The sequence below is a fragment of the Carassius gibelio genome, chromosome A24 (genome assembly GCF_023724105.1).
Source record: "Carassius gibelio isolate Cgi1373 ecotype wild population from Czech Republic chromosome A24, carGib1.2-hapl.c, whole genome shotgun sequence".
Classification (NCBI taxonomy): domain Eukaryota; kingdom Metazoa; phylum Chordata; class Actinopteri; order Cypriniformes; family Cyprinidae; genus Carassius; species Carassius gibelio.
In genome coordinates this window covers 12,739,332-12,753,329 of record NC_068394.1, presented here as the reverse complement: position 1 = coordinate 12,753,329, position 13,998 = coordinate 12,739,332, and the positions used below count along the sequence as shown (strand labels likewise).

The 13,998-nt window shown below is 36.2% G+C and overlaps 1 protein-coding gene and 2 long non-coding RNA genes across 5 annotated transcripts in view; 2 read left to right on the top strand and 1 right to left on the bottom strand.

Moving 5' to 3' along the window:
• The window catches only part of LOC127946053 (uncharacterized), a 137,435-nt gene that overhangs the window by 14,826 nt on the left and 108,611 nt on the right, over nt 1-13,998 (top strand). The gene's annotated exons all lie outside the window — the stretch shown is intronic.
• LOC127946049 (double-stranded RNA-binding protein Staufen homolog 2) overlaps nt 1-13,998 on the top strand; it is a 118,882-nt gene that overhangs the window by 17,431 nt on the left and 87,453 nt on the right. The gene's annotated exons all lie outside the window — the stretch shown is intronic.
• LOC127946052 (uncharacterized) lies at nt 5,385-7,140 on the bottom strand. The gene is made up of 3 exons (XR_008151006.1): nt 6,939-7,140; nt 6,207-6,461; nt 5,385-6,039 (listed from the first exon to the last, which is right to left on the bottom strand). It is a non-coding gene; the product is annotated as an uncharacterized LOC127946052 (long non-coding RNA).

Genomic DNA, 13,998 nt, shown 5'->3' with positions numbered 1-13,998 from the left:
GATGCTCTAGCTGTTAATAAACAGAACTGCTTGCCTCTTGCGGAAGAACATCGTAGCAGGAACTACTTCTCTCTGTTTATGTCTATGAAGAATCACAAAGGTACTGGGTTACTCCGCCGCGCTATCCCTGAAGCAATCTAAAATAGTCTGAATATAAACACTTATTATAGGTGTACCCTAGTGATTCAGGACAAGCCAAAAACACGGTTTGGAAAATGGATTAATGGTGTACTCACTTATTATATACATTTTTCTACATTTTGAACACAAACAAAGTTACGGACCGCAGCTCTGATTGGTTGTTTCTTACCGGGAGCGATGGAGTTTCTGCAAATGGCAATAGGACCACTGGGAGGTGACAGAGGAGCTTGATTTTTTTCACAGATTATCTGTGTCATATTCTACTGTCAGGACATAATGACAGGTTTAATAAATATGTAAACAATATTTTTTTTACAAAAGTTCCCTACAGCACCTTTAATGCAGGTGTGTGAGTTGTCATCATCTATTTTGGACTGATTGCAATTTATTCTTAATTCTTAACTTTTTCTGTCGATCAGCTTCATTTCTTGAAAGAGCATGAGTGCCGTTGACATGCACAGACATGGCGTATGAACAATTTTTTTTATTTTTTTATAAAGTACTTAAGATGTGTGTATCTTCTAATTTTTGCTGATGGTTACTTTACTGCTCTAACACTGCTGTTAATTTCAGTTTCAACTAAGTAGAAATTAACTTCTCTTAGTGATCATCTCTCTCACTTCCCTTTGATTTTCAAATGTGAAACAATGCAATATTAATACTATTACAATATCTGTGGTCAGTATTGATTACATGGGAGGAAGAAATTCTGCCGAAACCCAACTAGAAAAAAAATAATAATAATAAAAAAAATAAAAAATAATATATATATATATATATATATATATATATATATATATATATATATATATATATATATATATAAAAGCATTGATGTCCATTTCCTGTCACTTAAGTGGTATTTTGGAACTTTGAATAAATTACTGACAAAATATGATTACAAAATTATTACAAAATAATAATAATAATAATTATTATTATTATATTGCTGATATAATAACATAATTAACAAATAAAAAAGAGATTTCCAGTTTGTACACATTACTATTTTTACTGTTTAAAGGAAGTCTCTTATGTTGCTTTTATTTGATCGAAAATACAGAAAAAAAACGTAATATTCAGCAAAAATTTGTAAAATTGATGAGAAGTGATGGCAAAGACTTATATTGTTATAAAAGATTTTTACATTTTTTAAAAACTTTTTGATCATCAAAACCCCCCCCCCCAAAAAAAAGATTTATGAAAAAAAAAAAAATTCTGAAGGATCATATGTCACATTGAAGACTGAAGTAATGACTGATCAAAATTCAGCTTTACATCACAGAAATATATTATATTAAAGTCTAGTAAAATAGAAAACCATTATTTTAAATTGTAATTTCTGACAATATTTTATTTTCCTGTATTTTTGATGAAGTAAACGTAGGCTTGATGACCCTAATGGACTTCTTTCAAAAACATAAAAAATAGTAACGTATCCAAACCTTTGTTCGGTACTGTATGTGTAAAAATATACACAATTTAAAATAACATGAACATGGAGTCATATTTGTTTGGGGTGGGCAGCCGAGTCATATTTGTTAGGGGTGGGCAGCCGCCAAAATCTTTATTTTTTCATTTTGGTGAATTTTTTTTTCGGAATACCATTCATTACACCAAATCTTCATTTTAAATCAGACGTAACAACAGACATGACTTGCATTTGACTGAGGGAGTCACTAATGAATTCATGGAATTTACCAACTGAGTGACTCAAACTGATTCAAACCACTCACTCGCAAGTGAGTTTGAGGGTGTTCAATGAATCTTGTTCGCAGGACATCTTTTTGGCTGTTTGATTAAAACTAAACTTTTCATATGATTCGTTTCTTCACGAATTAGGATTTTGTGAATGACTGACTAATTATACTGCAAATCATTTATTTACAGTATAATGATATGTTTGTTCATATTTTGTAAATTATACAATGTATTAGGGTAGTTACCAAAGAGTTTCCCCCCTACATTATTTTGCTGCTTGGATAATAAAATTGGAAACTATCCATAACACCCTAGCAACCGTATAGCAAGTTTCTGAAACCACTCAAAACCCCTTAATATGTCCTATCAACCATCCACAACACCTGCATTGTCTTGCATAATTTTGTGCAAGTAGATCTTGGTATCACAATTGCAGATAAAAGTCTTCCAATAAATTTCATTTGAAAGTTGTAAATGTTGCGATCACAGCAGTTGCTTACGTCTTAATTAAAACAATAATCTACTAGCGTTATACTAATGCCATTAATGAGGACACAAGCAGCTGTGCAGCTGACACATCAGTCCAGCTTAAAACCGTAGTGCCATAATTGCTACAGTAAATGGACTGACACTAAGGGCTCCTGGTCTTATCTGAAGAGTTTCATATAGAGTTACATCAACCACCACCTCTTTGTGCAAATGAGAAGGACCTGAAGTCCAATTAAATCTCAAGATGTGCAAATACAGTCTTAATAAGCCAGTGTGTCATTTTAAATCAGTCGTGAAGAATCGGGGAGGATCAGAATTTGACTCGCCGCTGCATTTCTGAAGTGATGAAACAGGGGAAACCCACTGATTAAACTGCAGAGATCTTTCTAATCTCATGTTAGCAACAGGAACCATAACACGCACTCCAGAGGAATTTGGTGTTAGCTGTCATCCCAAAGGCATATCTGGCTTTTAAGGGCTTTTTTTTTTATCCTCTGGGGTCCGAGGGTGTTTTGGGGACTGGAGAAGTTTTGACATACCCTGACATTTGTGCTTTTTTCAGTTGTACATTTTAATGGTTAAAGTTTAATAACATTGTAATTAACACAAACTGGTTTGCAATAATATGTGAGCAGCATGCATGTATGTATGTGATTGTGTGATTGAGAAAACAATGTTTGTGCGTGCATAGTGAAAAACTAAAATGTTGAAATCAGTGAGCCATAAAGGCCATAAAACACAAGACTTTTGAGAACCTGGATCTTGAAGTCTAGAGTTTTTGCTTTAAAATGATGTGAAAATCATCTTACTTATTCACAGAAAACAAAATATTGATTACAATTTTCTAAGACACTTTTTGTGTAGAAAAATGGGAGTATCCCATCATAATTATCCCTGCATAATGGGATTCACACCTGAGAAGACAAAGGCACTACATTTTAGCAGAGTCTTGATAAAGAGTGGCATGGCCACCCTGAAATATGATTGCTGCCCCCACTGGATCCCCCAACATCACTGGCTAGAGTACTATCAATCTGACGATGCCTGTATGCCACTGGATCAGAGCGCTGTCAATTGCTGCCAGAATGTTTGGAGCACTCAACAACACAATTGTCAGTTTGTTGATGGGTTTTGTCAGTGATTTAGAAAGGTAACAATTTTTTTTATTTATTTAATTATTTTACTTGCAATAAAGCTAAGTTCAAAAGTGCACAAAATCTATATTTTATTAAGGCGGTATTAGTTGCAGTCGAGAAATCATGCAGCGAAATCAGTACAAAAGGTGTGTGTTTTTTGCGCCATTGCATTGTTAAAGGATAAGTTTGTTGTTCACATATAAAACTTTAATGGCCCTTTTTTTAAATATTGGTATCGTAAAATTTGCTAATTTACAAGATCAATACATTCTTTATTAAACCAGTTTGCTGAATTTAACGCATCCTTACAGAAGTGTCGAAATGCTGAATCAAGTCAATCACTTCTTAAGAGGACAGATTGCCATGTTATTTAAAGGGGACATTCAATTGTCAGTGAGTAACAAAGAAATAAGTAGCTGCATTCTGATTACTTTTATGTGACTGATCAAGCTTTTAAATGTAGTTTATAACAAATATACTATTGATTTTATACAAGTTTAATAAAGTTAACACTACACTCTAAAAACTGCTGGGTTGAAAACAACCCAATTTGGGTTATTTTGACAACCCAGCGCTGGGTCAAAAAGGGACGAACCCAGCGCTGGGTTATTTTAACCCAACCAGTTGGGTTATCATATTTAACCCAGCCTGCTGGGTTGCCATTTTTTATGGTTTAAAATGACTATATTGCAGGGTTTCAAAAACCAGAGCGGGTGTTTTTTATCACTGTATTTCAGAAGGAAAACTACTGTATTTAGAAAATGTTCGATATCATTTCGCATGTGCTTGATAAGGCAGCGTTTGTGAGCTCAGCACCGCTCTGCAGCCGTTACCGGAGAAACCTACCTCTCCCGCTCTTAGCGCCTCCTGCTGGCAGAAAATAAACTCGCAGAGTGCAGCCATGTGGGGAAACAATGCATTTCTACGTTAAAATTAACCCAAATTGAGCTAGGCATTAAACCTACAAATGTTGTTCATTTTAAATATCACTTTTACACACAAATAATAATTATCAAAAGGAAAATATTTATTAAAAACAAGAGAAAAGTCAAAAAGGAACATGTTAGAAGAAATGCAGAAAAGGATGGCATTAACAGCTACAGAGTTCATAAACAAAGCATTGAACATTTGATGAATATAACTTAAGACCAAATTGGACTTTGTTCAATTGTATATATTGTATAAAAATATACGAAAACACATACAATAAATTTACAATTAGTTAGGTTTTTTTCCAACTATTCTGGCATGACAGTACACAAATAAATCACAACATTAACTTTGACATTATAACATTTAACAGACGCGTGTGTGTGTGTGTGTGTGTGTGAAAGAATGTGAGCAGGTGTATGAATGACAGAGTGTAAACTCTTCTACTAAACAACACAGAAAAAGCATTTAACTTTTTTTTTTTTAACAAATGATACACTTACAGTTTGTTTCATAGTCCATTAATACAGATCATGCATCACAGTCAATTTTCATGATCTCTTTAGCATAACTGATGTAGTCATGAAGAAACCCCATCAGCACAGCATGTGACATCTTCTACATCATCAAGGGCAGCGTCCTTCTTTAAAACCACCGCTGCATCAGTTTAGGGGAAAGAAGATTCTCCTCTCTGACCAGCATTCATCCCAGTCACCGCCTGCTCTTCAGTGGCCTAAGAGAAACACATTTGAAAAAATTTAACATTTAATTAAACTATCCATTTTCAGGTAGAGGTGTATTCACATCCGTAAGGATAGGTAAATAATCGGTTTTAAAGTTTCAACACTTTGAGCGGTTGTTTAATGTCTCAGTTCACCACAGCGCTCCAGGAGGCTATAATGGCAGCACTAGTGTGAGGGCAGGTGATATTGTTTGAATATTCTCTTTTTGTGTCCTCCATTGCTGGTCTGGGAGACCAGTATTTTATTTTGAACATACATGTTTGCTATCATATAATTTAAGATGTATTCATATATAAATATCAGAATTTACTTCTACAATAACTCTATATTTATGAAGCTTGAAAATACTGATCATCTAAACTATAAATGGATTAACAAATATTATGAGAAAACTAAAAATATATTAATTTATGTTGTAAAGACAGACAAAAGTCTTATAGGTTTGGAATGACTTGAGGGCAAGTAAATTATTTTTTGTGTGAACTTTACCTCTAAGAGCGAAGACCAAGAATAATGACTCTCCAAATCAGACAACTCCAAAGTTGGTTTGAGTTCTGCAATAAAAAACACAGACATCAATGGTCTTAATGAAATGAGCACGTAATTACACTGTTGTTGCATCAAAATGTGAAGTAAACTGGCAGGAGACAACAGAAAAATTTATTTTCTAAAAATAACTTACATAAAATCTCAAAGGAATGATTCTCTCCCATGTCTCTTGCTTTTAACATCTACAAAAACAAACATTATTTTACTCTTAGTAAAAAAACAACAACTGATAACATGAAATTATGAAGTTTACTTGCCTTAAACGATCCTTCCCTCTCTTCAGAAGAAGCTGAGAAAACCACCTCCTCACACAAGCACTTGTGTGTCCTTAACTCCAGTTAGTTTGAGTTCTGCAAAGAGGGACATCAATGGTTTCAATAAAATATTAACATATACATACATACATATATAAAATCACACTGTTTTTGCATCAAAATGTGAAGTTAACAGGCAGGACACAACAGAAACATTAATTTTCTAAAAAAAAAAAAAAAAAAGTAATAATAATTTAACTTACATCAGTCTCAAAAGAATGAAGTTATCTTGTCTCTGGATTTCAACATCTAAAAAAAACACACACATTATTTTAGTCTGAGTAAAAATAAAGATAACTTGATGTTATTCTGAAGTTTACTCTCCTTAAACCGTCTGTCCCTCTCTTCAGAAGAACACCTCCTCCTCATCCTCACACAGGTCTGTGACTCCTCACACAAACAGCTTCTGTGTCTTTAACTCTCAACGCGAGGACAATGAAGACAGGAGCTGGACAAGTCTGAAATATTACATGTAAAACATACTTTTAACAGTTACCACTTCAACAGCCTCTAAATAATTATGCTAGTCTTTACTACACAATGCCGTTTCCTTCAGGAGACAAACATACATTCAGTTTAACCGCGAAAAAAAAAGACAAATTCACATGAGCGTAACCGTGACCATAACCGTCTGTTAACGCCTCAAAGAGAACAGATAATGTAAAATCTTATGTAAATATGACAAATACATTCACAGACGTTATATTAAAAGTACATCCTCCGTTCAGTAACGTTACATGAGGCAGTTAAGACCTCCGTGTCCGAGGCGAAAACCGCGTCCGTTTTTTTTATATATATATATATATATATATATATATATATATATATAACGTTAAGCTCCTTTGTTTCCGCCTTTCATAAAACCTTCCGCCTTTCATACAACCGGGTAAACAATAAAAGATAACTTTACATTTTGAATATTTAACGTTACTTACCATAGTCTTTCACTCACTTCTCGCTTCTATCACGCTGAGAAAATGGCGGCTGCTCGCACTGGAGACGTACGATTTTGACGTGACGTGCGTGCTCTCCTTCACGTCCGCGTCCTCAACCCACCCCGCTGGGTTAAAAAAGAGAGTTATTTTCAACCCAAACTTGGGTTAAAACATCCCAAAGTCCTATCCAACGGCCTCAACACAGCAGTTGGGTTGAAAAAACAACCCAGCGTTTTTTAGAGTGTAAGTGACTTATATTTTAGAGACAATGTTGCCGTTTCTGCTCAAAACAAAAATAGATTCAAACAAAGATCACAACACTGTTTTGTGTTTTTGAGCAACACACATGATAGTGTTTCTTTATTGAATGAATCTGCTCTTTGAACAAATCAGTTAAATTAATGATTCAGTGACTCACTAGCCCCTTTCACGCTGCACTTTGGACCCGGAAAATTGCCGGAACATTGCCGGATCGCCTTCTGTATGAACGCAAACATGACCTGGGATTGATTCCGGTAACATAGTAACACTAGTTACATTGCCAGGTTCAGTCCCAGAACGAGCCTTGTGTGAACAAAATACAGAACTTATGCCGTAAGGGTGTGTGGTAGTGATGACGCACGTTATCGCACGACTCTTTTACCAGGTGTTTGAAGGCAGATCAGCGTTTTAAAAAAAACAACAACAATAAAACAAATGTGCAAACTGTAATGAAGCAGAGGTGGTGCAGAGTGACTGATTGACTGATACAATCTTTACTTGTTTGTTCACATTGAGTTCACAGTTTTAATGTTCATGTTTCCATCCTTTCAGTATGACTATAAAGGTCATGCAAAATGATCTCAATCTCACTTTAGATTATCATTTCCATTGTTTGTATGCTGTTGTTTCAGTGGTTAGAAAGGACACCATTTATTGTCCATTAGTTTAATTCAGGCACCTGACTGGAGAGACCCCAGACTGTTTCATCATGCAGCTGGAAAAGTTGTAACACCTGTAAGCATTTCATACACTTTTTCTTTAATCCTCATGGGGTGTTCGGTCCTCAATGCTGAAAATTCACAAGTGATGTGTATCTATGTCAATGTAAAGGGTAACAAAACTACAGTCGAGGCCTCCTGTTAGCAGTTAAATGGCAAGAGATAGATTGAAGTCATCAGAGGCCCAGCATGTGCGGCTAGCTCTTACTTTAGGTTAGCAACACACTGATGATCAATCAATGATGAGAAAGAGAGATAGTCTGGAACGTTGCCTGGCTGTTAAAAAGCCTGTCCAGGTGACTGATCAGTAGTCAAGACCCAGTCTATCCGTTTCTTCTGTGTTTACATAAAGTCCCTGTACAGCTAGCCAGTTCACTTGGTGGCCATCTTGAAAACACCCCCAGGCAGTTCTTTCCACTTAAGCCCGAAGTATACTTCAGTTTTGATGCTGATGCTTAGTGTGCAGTTTAGCAAGGTAATCAAAGTATATTCCATTTGATAGTATATGCAAACGCAGCCATTCAACGCATGCATTCTAGAAGTTTAATGTTTTGTTCTACAGTGTATCTTTCTGGAAGTTACAGGTGGTAAAAATGTCTATGTACTTCAAACTAGAGTTGCGAGCAATGTTCCCTCTTAGCTGCGCACGTTCGTGGTCTTGCAACTCTTTATGTCACAAATAAATAAATAATATACCACGAACAGGACAGACGCAAAAATTACTTGGGGAAAGGTTGAATTCTAGTAAATATAAAATAATTGCAATGCTCGAGCAAACCACTATAGAGTTGGTGTCGCTATAGAGTTAGAACCGAAACAAAATAACTCAACATGAGAGCTAACGCAAACACAGTGACATGTGAAATAAAATGTCATCATGTAAGAGCAGAGTGGAAAGCACATTAAAATCATGCGCGAGCGCGAATCTATCCACTCGCACCAGTGATGCGCGGGTCAATGTATTAATAACCCCCACACGACCGACATTTTCAACTAACCCGCCCGCAACTCGGGCCAAAAAAAAAAAAAAATAATATGTTGTACCCGACCCGCTTCCTGACCCGCTTTTTTAAAAAGCAGTAAATGCTCATCGTAGCATCATTGGGCCATAGGAACGTAGGCAAAACTAACTAGGCAAAAAAAAAAAAAAAACTTAATATATTATAATTTTGTCAAGAATTATAAAAAATCGTCAGTAAGATCATAAATTGTACTAAAATAGTCTATTCTGGCTATGTCTATTTGTATGTTTCTGCAAGGTCAGCAGACATTGAGGCTCGGGTTTGTTCCGATCAAAGCTCGTGAGCGGAGAGCGCATTCCTGAATATCCCGATCCGCTCGCTCATTCCGTGGGGTTTCGCTCAACCCAGAATGGCCTGCTGGTTCCAAAATATGCAAGGAGTCATTTAATAGTTTAGTAATAAACTGGTGTTTTCTGTGTCGCTGCAAAGATGAAGTTGACAATGCAGACTTGCCATGAACGCCAGAGAAAAATGCACATTTCATATGGATTAAATCATCAGAGAGTAGCCCGTTTGTTTTCGTTTGAATGTTTTCGTTTAAAATTAGACATTTCAAGCTGTCTGTAATATATAGCCTATATTTTTCAAATCTGTGAGGCACACGCTGAGTTTAGTTCACATGCAATGCAAGTGTGATCGTGCCGGCGCCTTATTACATTGTAGGCTATATATTTGCTTCTTATTTATTAAATCGGGCAACTGATTGATAAAACATTGATCAAAATTAATATACAATTTATACAAAACGAAAATCTTAAAAAAAAAGTTTTCTATAAAACAAAACTTAATGAAGTCGTCAAAATCATGTTTTACCAAAAACAGTGACGTTGCTCCCCATGCAGTCTTCTTTGCCGCCTCCATCTCTATGTGCAGACTGAGCTCGTGCGTCATCTTCATGCCAGTTATTCAGCCAATAAAGTGTAGGCCTATGTATTTCAAAAATGTGTCTAGTACTATGACCTGACCGGCCATGACCCGAATATCATGAAAAATATTTTTGAATGACTCATAACCGCGGGTAACTGCAGGCGACCGCATTCACCCGCTCATTTTGGATCAACCTGCGCATCACTGACTCCCACGCAGATTTCCTTTGCTTTGTTAACAAAACCAGATGCGCGTGCTCAGATCATAAACTGTATAAGGATCAGATATATGCTGCCTTCCAACATGTCTCCTCTCGCTCAACCTGTGTCCTGTGCACTCACAACTCTCTCTGTGCTCACGCGCAAGATATTAAATCTATTCGCACCTTTCTATTTATAACCTTTTCTGTTCTCATCTTTTACCGCGTTCAGTGTGAACGTTCTGTTCCGTTAACATGGCCTCGAAAAAAAAGACTATGCATCACAGACAGAGTTTGTGAACCTGGAGTTATGCATATGCCCAGTCTGCTCTGTTCTCGCGCTACACTTAGGCGCGCTGCATCCTGATTGGTTCAGATAACATACTGCGGGAAGTCGGGGCTGCAGAAAATCGTGCTATAAAGCGATTTAGAAATCGCGCACACTCAAATCTATCTATTATCTATCTATCTATCGTGGTTAAATGTGACTATAAGACAAATATATAAGAAATTGTAAGCATTAACATCATGATTTTCTGTAAAGCTGTTTTGAAATTAAGTGTATTATCAAAAGTGCTAAATAAAATTGACTTGACTGTGAAACAATGGGCTGTGGGCAAGTGTTTACGACATGTGCAATGTACGCAAACCCTAGTATACACATACAGTAAAAGCCAAAGAATGCTTTGGCCTTCATTCACCCTATTTAGAAAGTAATTTTTACAAAAATTCAGGAGATTTGTCCATTTCTTCCCTGGTTGTCAGGTTTCTCGCACAAATGGTCTGAAGTTTGGCAACATGTCGCTGCCATTGTTATAGTTGCTATCATGCTATGCCTGCATAGTTTCTGGATATAATACATTGATGATGATATGCAGCCCCAAATGCTTCATTCATCAAAACCATACCCGATGACATTTTTCACAGCTTCTAAAACTGTAGAGAAGATCGCCAATACATGCTGGCCAATGGTGAAACATAATCCAACATCTGTTTTAAGGAACGCCGCTCGAGATTTGGGTGTGAGCCTCCTCCTGAGGGAGTTGAGGTGGATTTGTGCTTGAATAACTACAGGAAAGGAGTCTAGTCTTGTTTATGAAAGGATACATGAGCTTTTGTTACAAAATGGTGTGTTTGGGATGATCCATTACTCGTAGTTATGTGAATTAAACTTGATGGAGTAGTATTGCACATCGATTAGCATCGCTAGTCACGAATCAAATGCTCATTTTTTAACTGGTTGAGTTTTTACGTAACATCTGTCACTTTGTGATGTGTAATTGCTTTCTTCTTAAATAACAGTTGATTGGTTGAGATGGCCTTACATGAATGTGTGACTATTTCATTTGAATTGACAAAGTACAGAGCAATTCTTTGGAATGGAAATCTAAATGATGGCTGTTTTCCATTTGATGTTTTCTTTGAAACCAAGGATCAATTAAGATGGCTTGCTGGGAAGTGTAATCTGCTTTCACAAATAGGTCTATTAAAAACTTGGAAATGTCATCTAAATGCTGAGTTAGTATTAGGTTGCTGATTCCCGATATATGTCAAGTTCTTTGGAAAGTAGTACTATGACTCATTAAGTCTTAAAGGTCTTAAAGAAAATGTAAAAAACAAAAACAAAACAAAAAATCATAATTTACTCAAAACCCTCATGTCAGTCCAAGCTTTTTTGGAACACAAAATAAGCTACTTTGAGATACTTTGAGCTATTTTGACTGTCCAAAGTTGCACTTACAGTATGTTTATGCTATTAACTTTTGAACCGTAAAGTTTAGAGTAGACAGAATTTTTTCTTGTTTCATGCCGAGTCGAATGGACACCAAAATGTAAAATTCTACAGGTCAAGATTTTTCGCAGTTTTTTCAATATTTCGAAAAATCTACTTTATCAAACTCATCCTGGATGGTTTGATTTGATGTAAGGCTACATCTGAGGCTGTATCTCTGTAAGGCTTTGACATATTGACAGCAAACTTTGTGTGGGCTATTGCCACCTCACACTGACCACACCACACTTATATAATAACAGCGCCACCTATTGGCCCTTAAATTGCTGCTTGCTGCTATGTTATTTCATTTCATCGTTTCATTGTCCAAACAAGTTAATGCTGTTTTAAACCCCAATGACATTAATTGTATGGACAAAAACACTTCAAACACTCTTCAAAATTGGGGCGCAAATCTCATTCTGGTTGTTTTTCTAATAAAACTGCAATTTAACATGCTTTTGTTTTAAATCCAGATTTGTTGTGCTTGTAGGACAAAATTTGTGCGTGATTATACATCACTATAGTACAATATGACATCAGTTTGGATTAATAATAATAATAGTAAATTAAAATATTCATATTCATTTTATTTCACTGTAAAATAGTGCATAGTAAAATAGTTTCACATAGTAAAATAGAGAAAAAAAAAATGACTTCACAGTGCAACTGAAAAATTACAAGCAAATGATCATGGCTGTCTTCATTTTTTCTTGTGTGTTCCACCAAAACACATTTTTCACATTTTTGGGTGAACTATTCCTTATAAATGTCACAACCATGTCTTCTTGATTGTGGCTCAATAGGTTTAAGTCAGTGCCCGCTGATTCATTTAGTAAATTAGCTGTTCTGGTGAAACCACATCTTCAAAGTCTTTTTGATACTCATTCACTGTGAGTTTTCATTTTATTGAGTCATTCCCTGTCTCTTTTCATCATCCCTTCTCCCTCGGTTCTCTCATACTGTCTTCAGGCGGCCACATTCACACGCATAAATAAAAGACAACACTAATGTTTGCCTTCCAGTGGGTTTCTCTCCCTGTCCTCTCACTAGGTGTTCCCGCTTTGGCTTGTGTTCCTTTCTAATGCAGACCAGACAGTCCTGGCTGGTGTGTGTGCTGATAGATTATTGGGTCTAATGTGGCTCAGAGTGTGTCAGCAACGACTTTCCCACGTTGCACAAAGGGACCTCCTTCGAGTCGGGGCCACAGAAACCCTGCCTGCACCTGTAACCAGAAAATCGACCGCCCCAACATCCTGGCTGGGTCCCATGTTGCACTTGGCATTTCCTCCATGCGTCTGGGACCACACTTGACATGCAAGGGCAGGCTCCGCCTCCCTCAGAGGGGCTGTGGTCAGCCGAGCGCAGAACCCCTTGGAATTCTGGGAGAGAAAGGCAGAATCACTGTTGGAGCAGAAAGGAGACATGCAGTACGCTGGCACAGCGATGTGGCTCCGATCACACATGTGCTGGAATAATTTTACAAACATTAAAAAACTATAGACAAAACCTCCCACTCAGTTTGTGCAATCAAGAAAGAAATTACCATAAAAAGCCGGTAGACACATTTATGATGCTGAACTGAAACGACAACACAAGCGCGTTCTAAATTATCATGAAATGTTTTATTATTTTATTTGTATTTTTATTTATACATATATTAGTATGAGATGAAAAATGAAAATGTATCTAATTTAACGGATTACTTTTGGTATATTTATCCATATACAGAGTCTGAGACCACATTGAAATTAGGGGTGTGCCGATCACGAGTCTTTTTTTAAGCCTGAAAATAAACAAATTTGTAGCATTTTAAGTTATTTAAAACAAAGAACAGTTACCGGATGAATAAATATTTCTAATAAATATTGTTTAAGAATATAATGTAAAAGCACTTTCTACTGCATATTTGTAATTTGCGTTATTTATTGTATTTCTTCAAATGTAAATATTAGATGAAAAACACAAATTTGAAATGTTGCCTTGCTAAATGAAATAAAATGTCAAAATAAAAATCAAATCCATAATTAAAGGGTTACTCCACCCCAAAATGAAAATTTTGTCATTAATCACAGTCAACAATGTAGTTTCCAACCCACCTTCGGAACACAATTTAAGATAATTTTGGATAAAAACCAGGAGGATTGTGACTGTCCCATTGACTGCCAAGTAAAATACACTGTCAAGGTCCAGAAAAGTATGAAAGACATCATCAGAATAG